Consider the following 9,179-nt stretch of genomic DNA (forward strand, 5'->3'; position numbering starts at 1 on the left):
ACTTGAGGTCAGGAGTTCAAGACCAGCCTGGCCAACATGATGAAACCCCGTCTCTACTAAAAACACAAAAATTAGCCGGGCGTGGTGGCGGGTGCTTGTAATCCCAGGTACCCAGGAGGCTGAGGCAGGAGAATCATTTGAACCCCGGAGGTGGAGGCTGCAGTGAGCCAAGATCGTGCCACTGCACTCCAGCCTGGAGGACAGAGTGAGACTCCATCTCAAAAAAAAAAGAAGGGAGAAACAGAATCTTTTAGTCAGCATAGATGTGCTTTGGGGAGTGGGAAGAGGTTTCTGCTCGCCAGTATCTCTTCCTGCTGACCCCACTCCATGGCCTTATCTTCAGCTGAATCCTCCAGATGCACTAATCTACCTATTCCAGGCGCCGGCAACCTTTCTCTGCAAAAGACCAGACAGCACAAATTTCAGCTTTGTGGTCCCCTTGGTCTAGATTCTGCTACTGTGGCACAAAAGCCCCCCTAAGCAACCCCAAAAGAAATGGGCAGGGTTTTATCCAATAAAACTTCATCTCTAGACACTGAAATGTGAATTTCATGTCATTTTCATGTGTCCCAAAATAGTCTTCTTTTTCCATTTTCAACCAGTTAAAAATGTAAATGGATACAGAGTTTCCAAGTTCTGGAGGTCCAACAATGTGCCTGTATGTAATGCTGCCCAACTGAACCCTTGCAAATGGTGATGATGATAAAATATGTTATGTGTATTGTACCACAATTTTAAAAGTTTTTTTTAAGTATCCGTGTCTGGCCTTGAAGCTGTAGCTTTGCTGCCCCTGAGGGAGCCCCACCTTCCAATTTCATTTTGAAACAGGGTATGAGGTGTACTGCAGGTTAACCGAAAGTGACTAGAAAATAGCAGTCAGACATCACTGGACAAGACCCAGGATCAGAGGCCCCAGGGACCCAGCACGTCCTGCAGTCCTCAGTGGGAAGGCAAAGGCCTGAGGTCCGTGGCTGGGCGTGCAGGGTGAGGGGACATACATTGCCCGAATTCCTGTCGCGTTTCTGTTGACCTTGCCTGAGGGCTTCTGAACTGTGAGGCACATCCCTTCAACTTGTGTGGACCTACTAGGCTGGAATCTTTTCCAATAAGGATATAGAAACTGGATTTGAGAAGCATCCACAGGCCTCGCCAGCAGCCCTCCGTAGGCCGAGAGTCCAATCTTGGGAAGGACATGGGGGTGGTGGGAGCATCTGCAACCCCCAACCACAGCAGAAGACCAGCAGAAGAGTCAAGAATGGGTTTGGGCAAAACAGTCTGGACAGGCGACAGAAAGCATTTACACCACCACCAAAGGGAAAATGGGCTGGGCTGACACAACCAGCCCTTTCCACATCCAGCCAATAACCAGAGGTGCAGAAGCCAAGTTTACTCAAAGCAGTGACTGTGAAGCAGGAAGACACACCCCAAAGACAACTGCAGTCAGCCTGCCCCACGCTGCCATGGAATCACAGGGTTAAGTCAGAGTGTGAGTGTATCTTTAAGGAAAACATAGTGGTGGCCCTTGTCCAGATTTAGCCTGTGGCTGAAACCGTTTATGTAAAAATATTTTTTCTTACTGTGCTATTCATTTAACACCTAGTGAAATAAAAACCCCTTTCTCTGCACTTGTACACCATCTTTTTTTTTTTTTTGAGATGGGAATCTTGACCTGTCACCCATGCTGGAGTACAGTGGCATGATCTCGGCTCACTGTAACCTCCGCCTCCCAGGTTCAAGTGATTTTCCTGCCTCAGCCTCCTGAGTGGCTGGGATTATAGACATGCACCACTGCGCCCAGCTAATTTTTTGTATTTTTAGTAGATATGGGGTCTCACTATGTTGGCCAGGCTGGTCACCAACAACTGACCTCAAGCGATCCACCCACCTTGGCCTCCCAAAGTGCTAGGATTATAGTGTGAGCCACCACGCCCGGCCTCATGCCATCCTTGTAGAATTTTCAATGTGTGTCTTATTAACAATTAAAGAACATCTTGGAGTTGCTTTTCCTCTTTAATCTAAATGTAATATATGGAAATTTTATGAACTGGTTTGAAATCTGCTAAAAGTAATTTTTTCAAAGAGTAGTTCAGACCAACCCAGACCTCTTGCTTCTTGGCGGAGCAAGTAAGCTAGCTAGCTCTGGGTTAACGTTCACACCAGGGTGATAAGGCCTGATGGGAGTTTGCTGTGGACGCTGAGCTGGGCCCAGGGACTTCACCTCCTACTTCCTCCAAAGGACAAGGTTGCTATTGTGAATCCTGCTTTACAGAGCAGGACAGAGGCCCAGGGAGCAAACCTGCCCAAGACCACACAGCCAGTATGTGGCCGAACTGGGACTGGAGCCCAGATCTTTGACACCAAAATTAATGTGTGTCCCTCTGTCTCGCGGCTTTTCAGATGGATCACACAGGAACGGGATGAAATAATGTGAAAACCACTGCCAATGTGAGCTGGAAATCCATGGACACAGAATGCCCACCCACTGGTCACTCTTCACCAGGTCCCACCCTACTTATCTAAAACAGGTTGGTGCAAATGGCATTCATTCATTTCATGCCCATTGACACCCATTTTGCCCTCATTATTCAGTCACTCTAGAAAAAAAAAATGGGGAAAAAAATCACTTTAAAGTCATTTGGCTGCTTTTAGCCTATTTTTACTGTCACACAGGATGATCTACATCACCCTTGGGAAACAAGGGATTACTCTGGCAAGGAACTTTTGCGGCAAGTCACAGAGAATCAGTTAGTCCCAGTGTACCATCTGACGTGCAGCTTGACACAGGGAGGTGGCACTTACATCGGCTGCCTCCCCTATCAGACTGTGAAGTCTGTGACGGCATCCCCACGCCCACAGGATCCAGAGCTTCCAGCAGAACAGAAGCCCCATATACATGAGTTGTTGCAAGTAGAAATGAAATAAACATTTTTACAGTAAAGCCACAAGGGATGGGTGTAGCTCAGAGAAGTACAGTTAAAATCACCTAATTGTGTGTGTGTCTAAACAGCTGGATGTGAACTCACCTGTCGTTTATAAATTCAGGAAGGAAGGGTGTGAGTGGGTGGGTGTATGTCATGCACTAACCAGCATTGTTAACACAAAGAGATCATAATCTGTTGTCCAACAATAACATCTGGCCATACCCAGGGAGTCAAGACACCACACTGAAATGTCCTCAATAAAACCACTTTCACATGCTTTGTACTATATAATTTCCTAAGTGCCCTCAACTCAGTTCATTTCCACAAACACTCTACAAGCACTAGTGTGGGCCAGGAACACCACTGGCACCTAGCTGGGTTACCAAGTTAACTAAGACCAGGATCTTGCCTTTAATGGCCCAAAGCCTGGCTGAGTACCATGCTAGGTAAGCAAGTACTAAGAATACAGTTTGTAAGGTTCGGTAACCATATCGGAGGTATAGAGGTGCCATGGACTTCCCAAATGGGATAATGCCCAAGACTACAGAATGAATAGTAAGAATTCTAGCTATAGAATAATAATGATTACTATTGAACAGTAATTCTATCGATATTAGTAATTCTATTACTATTGAATAGTAAGAATTTTAGCTATAGAATAAAAATTCTTACTACTGAATAGGAATTCTTACTAATCAATAGTATTCTTACTATTCATTCTTACTATAGAATGCATTCTTGGCAACCTTGGTATATGAGCTTTTCCTCTCCTTATTTAGTAGAGAACTTCTGCTTTTTCACTTAAAGGAAGGGCTTCATGGCATCTCTTTGGCATATCCAGATTGCCAGCATCACCACTCTTGTGCCTTATGGCACAAGAGTCAAATAAGGGTGACTTGAACACAAGCCCTGTGGTGCCACGACAGTCAGTCTGAGCACCAAGGCAGCTCCTGAGTGACTGGTGGACGGGGAGCATGGGCAGCATGGATCCACTGGATAAAAGGAGGATTCATGTCCCTGGCGGGGCGAAGTGGGATGGCATGAGAGTCCATCACACTGCTCAGAATGGCATGCAATTTAAAACCTAGGAATTGTCTAGTTCTGGAATTTTCCCTTTAACATTTTTGAACCACAGCTGACCAAGGTTAACAAACTACAGAAAGAGAAACTGAGGATTGGGGGCCCTGAGGGAGGAGGGATGGCCCTACTGCCAAGAGCATCTCCCCAGCTAATCCCTAAATAGCTTGTGGGAAATGAAGTAGATATTACTAGTGCTGTTTTGCAGGTTAGCACATTAGGGCAGAGGTAGATGACCCAAGGCTCTGTGGGAGTCTGGCTGTGCCTGCCTTGTGCCCTCTGCCTAACATACTTTCGCCCAGTGCTTGCGGCTCAATGAATGGTGACTTATTCAATGACAACGGAAGGCGATTTGTGCAAGGCCATCAATAAATTAGTAACTAAGTAAAAGTTAGAATCAAGGATGCTCCAATGCTTATAACAAGTCATAGTACTTCCAAACTAGCTAGAAAAACTAATAAAATGTTGCAGGGGGAGCCCTAAAAATAAATGGGAAAAGGAAAATCAATTGAAGGATGTCACAAAAAGGTTAAGATTCACAAACTTGAGATCAATTCTAAGAAGATAAATATCTTTAATACTCAGAGAACATATTACTGGATGGATGCACCATGGTTTACTCAATACCCTACGATTATTAAACATCTACTGGGTTACATTTTTGCACACAGATCTACCTATTTCCTTAGAAGAGATTGCTTCAAAGAACAATTGCTAATTGAAAAACTGTGTATTAAAATTGCATACTGGATCACAGATGATTTTTATTTTCTTCTTTATTATGTTCATTATTTTATGAATTTTCAATAGTGAGCATAAACTTTTTTTTTTGAGCACAGTCTTGAAAATAGAGCCAAGTACAAAAGATGATACAAGAGTAATGACAAATATTTTCTCACATTTCAAGTTTTATAACATTATGAATAAAATTATTCCTATCCCACCTTATCTTTCTAAATATAAACACAGAGATTCTTTCTAAACATAAACATTATAAATAAAAGTAATGTTTCTGGGCACGGTGGCTCATGCCTGTGATCTCAGCACTTTGGGAGGCCGAGCCAGGCAGATCACCTGAGGTCAGGAGTTTGAGACCAGCCTGACCAACATGGAGAAACCCCATCTCTACTAAAAGTACAAAAATCAGCCAGGCATGGTGGTGCAGCATGTAATCCCAGCTACTCAGGAGGCTGAGGCAGGAGAACCGCTTGAAACTGGGAGGCAGAGGTGGCGGTGAGCTGAGATTGCGCCACTGCACTCCTGTCTGGGCAACAAGAGCGAAGCTCTGTCTCAAAAAACAACAATAATAATCATACTGTTGAAGATGAAACTGTATTAGGAAAGTAACACTGTAAAAGGGGCAGCGACTTAGTAAGATGACTTGCTAACTCCTCTTTATAAATGTTACCGTCAACATTTATACTAGGCCACTGCGATCCTTAGCTTCTCCAAAACAGGCCCAATACCTCTACGCTCTAACGAACAGTAATTTCAATGATCTGGTAAGTTAACTTCGGGTCTGACAGAGATCAGGCCTGACAGATTACTGACTCTATTTCCATTGCTTTAATTTTACTTCTTGAAAAAAATGTTCCACTAAAAGTCATGTGCAACTAATGTCATCAAAGCCTCACTTTAACACGTTAATCCAATGCTAGTGAGTATGACCATTCAGTATTCCAATAAACACAGAAAGCGTGAATTTCATTAACATATGCCTGGAATAACTAGTTTCTATGAAACCTGTAATGCGATCTTTTCATTTCTGTCCATTGTAACTGCCAGTCTTTGCGAGTCTCCTCCATGACGTCAGCTTTCCACGATCTTCAATAGAAAAACACGTGATCACCTCACCCAACACAGAGAAAAACCATATTCACAGGCTGCCCTCAGCCACTTAAGTGTCCCAAAAACCAGCTGAGGGTGTTGTACATTACATGTCTGGAGACTGGAGGAAGAAGAAAAGTTGGCAAATAAAAGAATGCAGTATTGCCAGGCCTAGTGGCTCACGCCTGTAATCCCAGCGCTTTGGGAGGCTAAGGCAGGTGGATCTCTTTGAGCTCCAGAGTTCAAGACCAGCCTACACAACATGGCAAAACCTTGTTTCTAAAAAAAAAAAAAAAATAGCTGGGCATGGTAGCACACATCTGCAGTCCCAGCTACTTGGGAGGTTGAAGCTGGAGATTCACTTGACCCCGAGAGGTGGAGGTTGCAGTGAGCTGAGATCACACTATTGCACTCCAGCCTGGGTGACAGAGTAAGACCCTGTCTCAAAAAAAATTGGGGGGGATGGGGTACAGTATCAACCTATAGGAAGCAAAACTAGCACAAGGAGGGCAGTTAAAGGAATTGGGTGTCCCCTCCAGATCTCATGCTGAAACATGACCCCAGAGTTGGAGGCGGAGCCTGGTGAGAGGTGTCTGGGTCTTGGGAGTGGATCCCTCATGAATGGCTCGATGCCCTCCCCACAGTAAGGAGTGAGTTCTCGCTTTATTAGCTCAGGAGAGTGCTGGTTTTAATGCAAAACATGCTAACAGGAATCATCTGTACACAGAAATTTGAAGCATGCCTTGTTTCTTTCTCTGGCTTTTCCTCCACGCCTACACAGCATGTTACATTAACAAAAAGATATCATCTATGTTACAAACTCCCATATTTTTACAAACATCCATCAATGTTCTTCCTATAAGACCATAAATTCCTTCCTGCACATAATTTGTCCACCCCACCCATTGCATTCAAAGCCCAAAGCAAACTTCTAGGCAAAAAAAAAAAAAAAAAGTACACAGACATGCAGACTTGTGGGAGCTGACAGAAATCTATAGAAAGGAATGTGATCTGGTCAACGAAGAGAGGAGGGGAGTAAGATGCTATGGACCAAAAGGTTACATCCAATGGGAAGTCAAGGTGAACAGACACCCGGATGTCCTTCTGGAAGGCAGTACTCTTTCCCCCAAGGATGGGCCAGGTTCTGACAACTCCCCAGTGCTGCAGTCACCCAGAGCTCAGGGCCAGGGGCCGCCCACAAATGAGCTCTGCCAGCACTTCTCTGTGGGACCCTGGTCTGGGCATCTCCTCTCTCGCTGCCTCAGGCCTCACCTAGAAAAGCAAAGCATGAGACCACAGCAGTGGTTCCTCCCAATATCTGCATGAGCAGCGTGCCCCATCAGCAGCTGTCATCACGCAGCCATGCACTGTGCATTCCCATAGGATGCGGACACCAGAGTCTCCCCTTCCTCCCACAGAGCTGCCGCACCTGTCCATCCTGGAGTCCTAATACACACCCCTAAACAGAGCAGGATTAAATGTGAACACAAGTCCAGGATCCTGCAAGTCTCCAAATGTCCCCTCCTCCTGCCTCGGTGTTTAACTGATGGACACTGAAGGCCCTGACTCTTTCCAGCCCCCTGGGATTTGGAATTGTGTCCTGGCCTTTGCATCCTATCTGTGGCCTGACTGAACACTGTTCTCTGGGCTCTGGAAAACCTGGCGAGAAGCAGATGAGAAGTTAATTTCAAACAGTGGTCAGCTTCTTGGCAGGACAGGGAGACTAAAGCCAGAATGCAGCTTATGTGTTAGAACTCACGGCCTTGAAACAACATGAAAAAGCCCCTCTAGCTAAAGCATCAGGGAATTCCAAAAACAGGGGACCAAAAACCAGGTAGAGTGAAGACTGTATGGGCAGCTTTCATAAAGCAAGTGCTCGTGGGCCAGCTGGATTTGTCCCCATTGTTTTGCTTTCACGGGCCCAGAGCTGAGCTGGACTGAGGTACAGACCGCTGTGTATGACTGACTGGGTCTTTCGGATGCTGCAGAGGTAACCAGGGAGGAATGCATATCTGCAAAGGCTAAACTCAGTGAGGATGAAGCTGACTACACCAAAATGGAATAAACTGAAGAACAACAAAGAAAAATGTTAAATGAAGCAGTATGTCACCTATCAATAGGCAACAGAGGGGTGTGTGAACCCATGATTAGTAACACCTTGAAATATAAGACAGGCTTTACCATCAGATGAGCAATGCGTTACTAAATGCAACAAAACTCAAATACATAAAACCTTCTTCATGCTGTTCAGCAACTACCTAGAATTATAAGCAGACAGTGAAGTAAAATTTGTATTAGGAAACTTGATGAGGGGTGTGTCTGTGTGTGCTTTTTTAAAACTTGTATTTACCCAATGTAAGGCTTAGTTATTCTAGAATTTTCCCTGAAATGGGTCGCCCACCTAGCAGATGCAATTTTTACACATTTAACATAGTCCACAGCTCCAGTAGGTTGAAGAAGGAAAGAACTTTGAAGAATCAATTATTCCAATTCCTTTGTTTTATCAACATGGAAACTGAGGCTCAGAGGGTAACTCAGAGGTCTTCTCAATACACACACACACACACACACACACACACACACACACACACACACATTTTCAGGTGTCTTTAAATTTCCTATTTCTCAAGTATCCCAAATATTCTACACAGGCCACCTTCCCTTCACCTGACCAGGTGGATCATGAGGTCAGGAGATCAAGACTATCCTGGCTAACATGGTGAAACCCCGTTTCTACTAAAAATACAAAAAAATTAACTGGCATGGTGGTGGGTGTCTCAGCTACTCAGGAGGCTGAGTCAGGAGAATGGCGTGAACCCAGGAGGTAGAGGTTGCAGTGAGCCGAGATCGCGCCACTGCACTCTAGCCTGGGCAACAGAGCGAGACTCCATCTCAAAAAAAAAAAAATATCTATATCTATCTATATAGATAGATATAGATATCTATCTATATATATAGATGGTGTGTGACATGATGTTTTGATAGACGTACACACTGTGGAATGACTACATCAAGCTATTTAACATATGCGTGACTTCACATCTATGCATTATGTGTTCAACATAAAACATTAGTATCAGATACATCAAAAGGTTTAGCTTGGATATCTCCACGTAGCCACACATCAATTAGGGTTCTACTTTTGTTTTTCTTTTCTCCCCTCAAGATGGAGTCTTGCTCTGTCACCCAGGCTAAAGTGCAGTGGTGCAATCTCGGCTCACTGCAACCTCCGCCTCCGGGATTCAAGTGATTCTCCTGCCTCAGCCTCCCAAATAGCTGGGGTTACAGGCACATGCCACCACGCCTGGCTAATTTTGTATTTTTAGTAGAGACAGGGTTTCACCATGTTGGCCA

This window comes from Mandrillus leucophaeus, unplaced genomic scaffold (genome assembly GCF_000951045.1).
Source record: "Mandrillus leucophaeus isolate KB7577 unplaced genomic scaffold, Mleu.le_1.0 Scaffold879, whole genome shotgun sequence".
In the NCBI taxonomy this organism is placed as follows: Eukaryota; Metazoa; Chordata; class Mammalia; order Primates; family Cercopithecidae; genus Mandrillus; species Mandrillus leucophaeus.